At 43.2% G+C, this 9,975-nt stretch overlaps 1 protein-coding gene across 1 annotated transcript in view; it reads right to left on the minus strand.

The window, feature by feature from the left end:
- Positions 1-8,300, minus strand: part of LOC141201810 (transmembrane protein 198) — a 38,677-nt gene extending 30,377 nt beyond the window's left edge. Inside the window, exon 1 of the mRNA XM_073663692.1 lies at positions 7,992-8,300. The gene's annotated coding sequence lies outside the window, so the exon portion shown is untranslated. The remainder of the gene's footprint in view (positions 1-7,991) is intronic.
- Positions 8,301-9,975: the final 1,675 nt, after the last annotated feature.

Below are 9,975 nucleotides of genomic sequence, written 5' to 3' on the forward strand. Positions count from 1 at the left end.
GTTTAGAAGGTGTGCCCCCCTCCTCCCACCCCACTGTATTACGTGACATGCCACAAGACCCCTTTTGATAAATCATATGATAATCACTTGACTTCACACAGGTTCACATCTGTAAACGCAAAACAAGGGAGATGGCAGCGTGCTATGCACAATTTTATTTCCCCCTTATGTACAGCTCTAGAAGAGCAGGGGTGGGAGATTAATTTTCCCAAGGGGCCACATGACAGACCATGACTATTGTGGAGGGCTGAACCAATAGGCGAAAATTAATTCTGCTCAATATTAATATAATTATTTTATATTCAATCAGATAATATTGAATAGAATTACCGTAAGTATGCTTACATCCCTATATACAGTATGAGCCCCCACACAGCTTCCTATATACAGTATGAGCCCCAACATAGCCTCCTAAAACATTATAATGGGGTCAATCTGGCCATGGGCCCACCAGAGCCTCGCCCCGGGTGGTAGACCAGATTGCCCTCATTATAATCCACCTACGATCGCACATATTTCACTCGAAGATCTGTGATAGGAACGCTTCTTATTCCACCATCTTTTCCAAAACTTTGAAATTCCACGCAGACTAAGATTAATGAACCCCACCATTCATCGTGTGATTATATACCACAGTGTCAAGTTCTTGGTCAAGCTACATGAGACCATCACTACTCTCCATGGAAAGAGGGCCGCTGTGTAAAAGAGGGCATTAGATTGGGGGTAACCTAATTTTTGTGACCCTCGTTAATCTGGAGACAGAGGTCACCTTAGCATTTCTACTATCCAGCGGGTGTCCAGAAGCGCAACACTGCACTATTGTAATGAATGAGGCTGTAGTTCCCTGCACAGTAGCTGGCCAGAATGGTTGCAACACAGGGAAAGAAAAACAAAAACGTTGCTGTGACCCACCCTTAGCTTTCCACATTAGTAAAGTGATAGTATACAGTACGTCTGAGAGCCATGCAGCAAAAATACATGCAAGCCTGGAGGCCTCCAAATACAACAGAATTGTAGATCTTAAAGGGAATCTGTCAGTAGGATCAGCCCTCCTGAGCAGCCTCTATGGGCATGCAGATCATAGGAAGCTGAATAAAAATACCTTGATATCTGCGAATAGGAATCTTATTCCAGAGAAATCCAAGTTTTTCCTATATGTAAATGAGCTGTTCAGGACTATGGGCCGGACATGCATCTGCATGAGAATCTGCCTCCAGGGGTCATTTTAAATAATAGGGGGGAGTTCCCAGTGTGATATGTGATGGCCGCTCTCTGCTCTCCTGATCTCATTGTAGAGCTGTATGTGCTTATACCTGACACATCTGCAGGTTCTTTTCAGCTTCCATCTCACATGCAGACAGGGTTGAAATACAGCAGAGCTCAGAAAGCTGCAAAAAAATGTTTGCAAGAAGAAAAAAATTCAGTTCTCCTGTTCTGTGTTAGTTACTTGTCTCACACTGGTAACTCCCCATTTATTTAAAATAATCCCTGGAGACAGATTCTCATGCAGATCAGTGTCAGGCACATAGATCTGAACAGTTCATTTACGTAAAAGAAAAATGGGTTTCTCTGAAATAAGACATCAGCTTTCAGCTTCCTATGACCTACATGCCCATATAGATATCTTAGGAGGGTTGATCCTATTGACAGATTCTCTTTAACTACTTATGGACCATCGAGAAAATATAAACAGCCAGGCGATCCGCATTCTACATCGCAGCAATGCTTTAAAATGCCACTGCATAGTATTGCAGGTGTACAACATTAGAGACGTGTGGAGCCAGCTGTCAGACACAGCCGGAATCCCCCATAGAAAGCAGAAATGGTTTACCACAGTCTGCCTTTCCCATGGCTGCGTACACAACGCTAAACCAGTGTAGTATACAGAATAGGAAGCATTAATATGGTTTCCTCCTCACTGTTCACAAGAGACGGTCTAGATAGACTCAGATTGACATAATAATAATGCAGCGTCAAATGACAGCCTCACACTCTGCAGGACAGAAAGCACTTGCCTCAATGATCTGATCAATTTCTACATTTTTCAGTGCTCAGCAGTATTAGGTTAAGTGCACACAGTGCGTTTTTGGTGAGTTTTTTCCACGCAGAAATGGGCCAAAAACGCATTGCATACCTTATCTTCCTATGACATTTTGCAAGTTCTGTGCACATGATCAGGAATTTTCCTGATCGGATTTCATGTGCGGAAAAAGAAGCAGCATGTCCATTCTTTGTGCGTTTCCGCATGTAAACGCTCTGGATTTTCCGCAGCATTTTTGCTGCCAAGAGGTGAAGAAACGCTGCAGAAATTTCTGCAAGCAATTCCTGAACATGTGCACATAGCCTTAGGTTATGTACGCAAGATCTGTATTTGCTTGCAGAAATTTCTGCAGCGTTTCTGCACCGCTTTGCTGCAAAAACGATGCAGAAAATACGCAGCGTTTGCATGTGTGTTTTGTACGTTTTTGCCATGTGTTTTTTCCAATGCATTGTATAGGAAAAACGCAGGCCAAAACGCAAAAAGAATGGACATGCTGCTTCTTTTTCTGCACATGAAATTCAGTCAGGAAAAATCCTGATCATGTGCACAGAACTTGCAAAATGTCATAGGAGATCATGGGATAAGGTTTGCAACGCGTTTTTGACCCATTTCTGTGCAGAAAAAAAACACACACACAAAAAACGCAGCATGTGCACATAGCCTTACCATGCAGTATTTGCACTTGTCCATAGGGAAGTCCACTTGTGAAAACATGTACAGACAAGACACCCTAGACTGGGCTTAAAGAGAACCAGTCACAGTCATAAGTGGGCAGTTTTGGGGGACATACTAAAAAGAATGAAGTAAAGGAATAAATAAAAAGAATGAACATAACTTGTTACTCTAAAAATATGGAGAGGTATAATAGGTTTCTTAGGCATCTTCAATATGGAATATCTGTAGATAAAATAAGGGAATGAACACATATCCCATATAAACAGGTTGCTTGTTAGGGGAGGAATGAACACATATCCCATATAAACAGGTTGCTTGTTAGGGGAGGAATGAACATATATCCCATACAAATAGGTTTATATTAGGTGTTCATTCCCCTGCAATCCACATATTCCATGCTGATTCCCCACCTAACAAGCACAGGGAATATAATATGCACCTGTTCATATGGGATGTGTCCATTCCATGTCTAAAATGCCCAAGAAACCCATTATACCTCTCCATATATTTTTGGATCAATAAGTTATTATGTTCATTCTTTTTATATCTATTCTACTTCTTCATTCTTTTTAGTATGAAGATTTTGCCCTCATTTTATTCCATTCGTTTTTGTTAAATTCCACCATACAATTCCAGAGATATGGACCTTGTTAATGCGTGCTACATGTACAGTCTTTACCAAGGGGGTGTGGCTCACAATATCCTCAGGGGCGTGTCTCCATATTGCTTTGCATTATCCTGTGAGCAACGCCCACTTAGTAAAAAGTATTTAAAGATATAGATATAAAGGCCCATATCTCTAGGATTGTATGGTGGAATTTAAAAAACAAAAAGCAAACAAACGAATACTCAAGGGAAGCAACCGGAATAAGATCTGGTGACAGGTCCTCATTTCGTGGAATTAGTCGTCTTTCTCCATGAAATAAGAAAAAAACATTAAGTAGAACTATGGAGGAAGAAATTCTGCGGAGTTTTAGACAAAAACACCACCTGTATAGTACACCCTTATAAGACCACTGCTTGCATCCAACCGAAGCATAGCCATAAGTAGTAACACTTTCTACAATTACAAGCAATCCTTCTAAGAGTAGAGTTTATGATCGTAAAAGTAAAAAAATAAAGAAAGCAGGTCATTGCAAATTCACAACCTGTAAACCTCACCAAAGTGATATCTGATCAGAAAAATATACAGTAAATGCATAAGATGTAGAAAGCACTGATACTGAAGTGGTCCCCCATAGCCTTGCCGTACCTCCCTGCAGCGATGACCTCCCACACATCCATGTGACCGCTGCAGACAGTCCCTGACCACCATGGTCTTGTGCTGTACATGCAGCACATCAAAGCTGTACAGAAGCCAACAGAGACCAGTAGGGACCACCAGTCAGAAGTGGAGCTGACATTCTGGACTACCCACTTTAACAAGTCAATGGCGCCAAAAAAGCATCGTTTCCGCAAAATTAATTGACATGCTGCGGATTTTTGAGCGCAGCGTTTACGCTGCGGAAAAATCCGCATCATGGGCACAGCACATGCGGATTTCAATTGGGGAACATTGCTGCCCTTCTACCATGCGTTTTTCATGCGTTTCCGCAACTGCAAAAACGCCGCGGAAACGCATGAAAAATGCATCGTGTGAACTCAGCCTAATTGTTCTTTCACATGTGAACTCATATTGCACTTTTTTTCTGCAAAATCATGGCTAAACCACAGTGTACAAAACAGAGCCATAATTACGGTAAGCATGTGAAACAGTTCTAAGTAAAGCCAGAGCTCCGATTGGCACCTAGAAACATCTCCTAGTCATGTTACATACAAGTAAAATGCTTGAACAATTTTTAAAATAAACATAAAATAAAGTGATCTTATCATCTACTTACACCTCATTAGATCCTTCTGTCAGAGATATTGCCTGAATTATGCTCTGAAGTATGGCACTGTAGAGGCAGACGTCATCCATTGCCTCTTCTCTATAAAGTAAAAAAAATAAGCTATCCAGGTCCAACAGAGGCCATTTTCTAATCTGCCAGGAGAATTGATCCCCATAGACACATTTGGGGTATATGCAGAGAAATTCTCTTGACCTCTATAACAAACATAGGGGGTCTAAAGATGTGAACATAGCCTTAAAGGGGATGTTCGGGCTCGAGCAAAAGTCTGCAGTCACTAAGCGATTGCCGGAAACATGACTTGGACTGGCCCACGAGAGAACAGGAGAATCCTCCGGTGGGCCACCACCCTCTTATATGAGCAGTACTTGGCACTATATACATGAATCACTATGTACAGACAAAGGCAGCATCTTATTCATGTAAATCTGCCCAGTTCATTGTTATATACATTTGTGATTGAGGATAATGTCACATTTGCATGTAGCTGAAAAGTGGGGCTCTGGAGTTGGTTACTGGTGTGCCCTTGGCACTGCAGTCCGACACTGCATGACCATGTGTGGTGCGCATACTGGGACAATTCCACTATAGTCCCAATGCAAGAGGACTGTCATGTGACCACATGTTTGATGCATGTTGATTCCCTCAATAGAAGAGAATTGAGTTAAGCTGGATGAGACTAGTCAGCACGTGACAGCAAGTCTGCAAATGAAATACATGTGGTCATGTGACCACCTACACATTGCCGAATCGTGACTACAGACTTTTGTACTGAGCCTGAACAACCACTTCAATGCTGTCATTCCAACTACTGTAAAGGCTACAACCTCCAGCAGCCTCCGACTCATGTCAATTTTCCTAGCCTCTAGTATCATAGAGCTGGAGAGCCATCAGTTGAAGACCTCTGCTATAGAGAAGTTACCCACTCTGACAGGGTTGAAGGGACTGTCAGCACAGAATGACTGTACAAAGCAAGCTTAGCCACTTGGTGCTTCACGTCGGGGACAGTCATTTATATACACCTGCCCATCTGCTTGTTTCCCCTCTATCGTCACCCTTCTCTGGGACTATGAAGCCAAAGATGTCAATCAACAAAGGGGGGTGGAGTTAGAGGGACAACAAGCAGGTGGGAAGGTGTATATAGATGATTGGACCGAGCACCTGTCCTTGGTTTGAACAGTCAGTCAGGCAGGCAGGCAGGCAGACACACTTTAAAAAAAAGTGAGAGCTGCTTGGTAAAATGTCTGGAGCCTGGAAGCCCCGGTGATCTGGGTATAGCAGCATAAGACAGGCAGTATAGAGTTTCATGTACTGTAGAGTATCTAGAGATCAGCAGAGGAGAGGAACGGCTTCTCTGCCAAATACACACGTCTTCTACTATCACAGGCGAATATTGCTGCTTCAGTCAATGCAAAGCTTATTCAGAAGAGCATCAACATTTGCCAATATGCAAAGAGCAGGCAGCCATGAAGAAGACACCGCTGCCATCCTGGATATAACTACACTGGGCAGACAATGCGATTCTGCCAAGCAATGCAAAAGCCATTGAGATACAGATAGACGTATAGATCTATATATATGTCGGGCCCTGAGAGGTGAGAAAAGAAAAATTGATACTTACCTATAGGGCGAGAGATGCGCCACCATATGCAAACTATGTCCCCCGCTGGTTTGCCGGTACCCACATTTTGCAGGGGCGTCTTATGAGAATTCACAGTTTGTCCAAGCAGAAAGTGTACGGGAGATGAGAAAAAAAAAATTGATGCTTACCTCCCTGGGCCCACTAATAAGGGGTAGTCTAGTGGTGGACAATCCCTTTAAGCCAGTTAAAGAGGTATTCCCATCTCCAAGATCCTATCCCAATATGTAGTAGGAATAATAAAAAAAAAAAACCACCTCAAATTACAAATATAGTATAGTTCTTCTGATTCGCTATGTCTCTTACCCCATGTGCAGGGCATTGCAGTAGCTTAGGTATCCATGGTTACGACCACTCATATACCGAGTTCTCTCTTAGTGGTCGTAACCATGGATACCTAAGCTACTGCAATTCCCTGCACATGGGGTAAGAGACATAGCGAATCTGCAGAACTACACTACATTTCTAATTGGAGGAATTTGCTAATATTATACTTACTACATACTGGAGATGGGAATACTCCTTTAAGGCACCATGCAGCATATGTTAAAGTCAATCAATGAGTCACCAGAAACGATAGAAACCCCAGCGAATACAATCTTTGCCTATATAGAATTGTGCAGTTGGCTGTGCTACTCCGTACTGACACATCCCCCCCCCTGAACCCACACAAAAAAAAGTATCCCATTTTCCCACACACTTAGGCTCTGTTCACACATACACTCACATATTCCATTTGTTCTGTTTATGGAGAGAAAATGTAATAAGTGATCCCCCTGCTTCATCAATTATACAAATAGAAGCAGAAAAGCTCCATTTTTATTATGGAGTTCATCTTTGTTCTTACTTTTAGAATGAATCATAATAAAAATAAAAACCATTTCTGCAAGCAATATTTTCAGTTCTAAAAAAAAAAACCACATCAAAAAGGACCTGTGATAATCACTGAGGTGCCTCTGTTATTCTCATAGCTGATGCTATGGATCACTTGTGTCTCTTCCTAATGTGTAACAGACCATCAGAATATCCCTGCGAATGTGTGAATGGAGCCTTACATGGTGCCGCACTGTACTAACCAGCACCTCCAGTCTTGGGATAGGTCAGATCCCACCAATCCTACTGATGCTCCATGTATGACACTATGGAGACCCCATTAATAATGTATAGTTCACACGTTGGGTCACTATGGGAGACACCAGCACACAATACTCATTTCAGGCCCAGTTCACATCTGCATTTCATTCTTCTTGTTCCGTCATCAAAGCAAAGAAAAAAAAACCTAAAATGAAAGATGCCGGACTCATGACACAATGGTCACTAACAGGCGCCAACGGTGCCCAGTGGGTTCTGCATGGGTAGAATACAGCGGCACGTGCACTACTCTGCCCATCAGACACAACGCAGCCTCCCATACAGAAGTGAACATATTGCTCATACATCATGTACAACAATCCCAGCAGGTAAATAACATTAACTCTTCAGGCCCTGGACGTCACACAGCCCAGACACGTAACAGGAGGCTGCTTATCCAGGGAGATGGAACCAAACTGCTAAGGAAAAGTGGAGAAGCTGCAGCAACCAATCAGGTTGCAGCTTTTATGAATACACATGCCTTGGCAATTTGAAAGCCGGAATCTAATTGGTTGCTAAGGCGAAGTACTGTGCATAAGCCTCCTCCAGCGCTGCCCCCGGGGCAGAGGGAGCCGTGACCCTGAGCGCTCACTACAGACACGGGAGATTCCTTTACCAGATCAATGCAGGCACAAAGTTGTCACTTCCTCCGTCCGCAGCCAGCGGTCCTGGAGGCAGAAGGGAGCGGAGATGCTGCTGCAGCCGGAGGCTTCTTCTCTAAGTTTCCAGTGTTACAGGTCCCTCATTCTTAGCAATGGCCGCTGTGCTGAGTAAAGCCGCTCAGCAGCTCGGTATCCCGCCAGCAGCACGGCCGCCTGCTCCCCGCGCAGCCCTCACAGCAGCCATGTCCACTGACTGAGACCACATTCAAACTCCACACAAGCCTTTCTCCTCAGAACAGCTGAAAGGTGACGTCACCGATCTGGAGCGCACCATTGTAGCTGCCGCGCGCAGGGGGAGGGAGATGGGACATTAGCAATCGCTTGGCGTCTTTAATATACCATGAGTTATACTGAGAGCTAATTGTAGAGGATGACGGTAACAGATTAGAGTCGTCTTTAGTCACATGTTAGTTTTGCCGTGAAATAACCCCCCCCCCCCATTTGATGTATAAATGGACGGGTCTGAAATGAATGTAACGTGGTGGGAGAATGAGGAGACTTCAGGATGTGAGCAGCGCGGGGGGTGGACGGGCCGGTGCTGTGCGAGTGCGGGGCACGGATCCGGGGTAGTCACCCAGCCATACTCTATCGCCATTACTTTTTATAATAATTTTTCACAATACAAATATAATCATTGTTATTTTTAAGTTCCATTCACACTTCACCATGAGCAGCTAAAAGATCCTATTTTAATAAGTTATGAAACTTTGCAAGTCACTTTATTATGGGATGTAATAAAGAAGAGACAGCGTCCATGCCAGGATGGTCAAGTGCAGGAGAAGTGTTTATTCCGCCATCCCATGAACAACAACCATTTGACCCTATATGGGTCTTTATCAAGTATAAGTGAACAAACACAGGGCTGTCCTTATGTAGTGTGCTTCACAATCATCTACCAATCACCACAGAGGTCAAGCCCCCATATACATCATAACCCGAGTACAATACAAAAACCACAAATCCATATAGTGACATAAAGAAGTATGAGCATAATATAAACAATAACTAAATGTGTCCCCAAATAAACCTACAGAATCATTACTTGTATATATTATGGGGTCTGTGTTCATTCCTGTAAGAATAATTGCATGTGAATGGCTTCCCAGCCCCTGCTCATCCCCGAAAAGGACCCCAATATAATCCGCCTGTGCTGTCATTCTCATAACTGATGCTGCGGATCACTTATTAAGTTTGTCTCTTCCTAAAGTGTAACAGATCATCAGAATATCCGTGTGGACGTGTGAACGGAGCCTTACATGGGGCCGCACTGTACCAACCAGCACCTCCAATCTTGGGATGGGTCGAGTCCCACCAATCCTACTGATACGCCATAAATGACACTGTGGAGACCCCCTTCACTAATAATAATGTCAATGCATGGAGATGTAGAAAAATCCTGATTGTCTGCGATTTGCAGGTATTGGACATTTAAAATATCCTATTCAGGGAGGAAATTATAATTTTTTATTATTTGTAAGAGAAGGTAAATGGATCCTAGAAGCAGAAGCCCAAGAAACTGGATATGTCACTCTTTTTATAATGTTGTTTTAAGGGTATGTTAATCATTTTTTAATTATGCACACAGAACCAACCTATAAAGGAAGCAGCCACACTTCCTTTCTAGATTGGACCTGAAGAAGCGTGATAGAGATGCAAAACGTCCGTCATCCACCTGTCTCTCCCCCATGTCTCCCCTGCTTTTCTGAAACACCGGTGTACCTAATGTCCAATTCTACATGAAATAAAGGACTTTTAGCCTATGGATATGGTGAGTGCTGCTGTTCTATTTATCTTCTAACTTTGACTAATAATAATGTATTGCTTGCCGTCAGCTGCCTTGATATGAGAAGGTAAACCTCTAGAGTACAGATGATGGCAGTGAGAGGGTCGGCTCCTGTGTCTCACCAAGGCCTCACCCAGATGTCAGAGATGTTTCAC

This window comes from Phyllobates terribilis, unplaced genomic scaffold (genome assembly GCF_046119375.1).
Source record: "Phyllobates terribilis strain yellow unplaced genomic scaffold, ASM4611937v1 Scaffold_2__4_contigs__length_985480577, whole genome shotgun sequence".
NCBI lineage: Eukaryota > Metazoa > Chordata > Amphibia > Anura > Dendrobatidae > Phyllobates > Phyllobates terribilis.